The sequence below is a fragment of the Etheostoma cragini genome, chromosome 22, assembly GCF_013103735.1.
Source record: "Etheostoma cragini isolate CJK2018 chromosome 22, CSU_Ecrag_1.0, whole genome shotgun sequence".
Lineage (NCBI taxonomy): Eukaryota > Metazoa > Chordata > Actinopteri > Perciformes > Percidae > Etheostoma > Etheostoma cragini.
This window is the reverse complement of record NC_048428.1, coordinates 1,514,692-1,515,576: the sequence shown is the minus strand read 5'-3', so window position 1 is coordinate 1,515,576 and position 885 is coordinate 1,514,692. Positions and strand designations below refer to the sequence as shown.

Sequence of the window (885 nt, the reverse complement as noted above, 5' to 3'; positions counted from 1 at the left end):
CCCGCTTCTTCCATCCCTCCTGCTTTCTCTTTCTGATGCTTCAACACGCTACAGAAAACACTGGAAGTAAAGGCTTCAGAAATCATCTTTAGTGACTCAAAGTTGTGTCTTGCTTCATATGATTTGTAAGATGATAAGAAAAAGATCAGTTTATTAAAGGATTTTAGCTTCATCTCAACAGTGATGACAGGCGACATGCTTTTTGGATTGCCTTCTTCCAAAAAGGCTGACCACCTCAACAATAAGTGAGACCAGAGCACTGAGGGATTAACTGTTTACCTAATCCCCACCCACCCACACCCACACCCACACCCACACCCACACCCACACCCACACACACACACACACACACCTCTCATCTTTCTGTCTCCATCAGAGGAAATGAACAGCTCTAAATGCAGAAGCTGAACAAGAGGAATGTATCTGCAGTGGGGTTGGACAGGTTAAAGGGACAAAAACCCAATGTGGATTTAAAGGGTAACTGGGGGGGGGGTGCAAAGGTTGTGCAAGGTCGGGACCCCGTTAACGTGAACTTCACCACTTTTATTAGTCTCTGGAAGGTAGTGGTTTTGGTGGAACACGTGTACGTTCACAAGTAGTTTTAGTTGTCAACAGAAGACTCAGATTTGACAGATAGTCTAGCTAGCTGTCTGGATTTACCCTGCAGAGATCTGAGGACCAGGTAAGCATAGTCCTCAGATTGGACAGATAGTCTAGCTAGCTGTCTGGATTTACCCTGCAGAGATCTGAGGACCAGGTAACCATAGTCCTCGGAAATCAACCAGAGGTTAGAACGCCAACACAGAGACAGTGGACAGGGACAGAGGTCAGAACGCCGACACAGAGACATATAACCAGAACCCCCATCCAGAACTCAGCCTACTT

The 885-nt window shown here is 46.3% G+C and overlaps 1 protein-coding gene across 1 annotated transcript in view; it reads right to left on the bottom strand.

The window, feature by feature from the left end:
• Positions 1 to 313: 313 nt before the first annotated feature.
• tgfbr1b (transforming growth factor, beta receptor 1 b) overlaps positions 314 to 885 on the bottom strand; it is a 31,885-nt gene continuing 31,313 nt past the window's right edge. Inside the window, exon 10 of the transcript XR_004655238.1 lies at positions 314 to 352. The gene's annotated coding sequence lies outside the window, so the exon portion shown is untranslated. The remainder of the gene's footprint in view (positions 353 to 885) is intronic.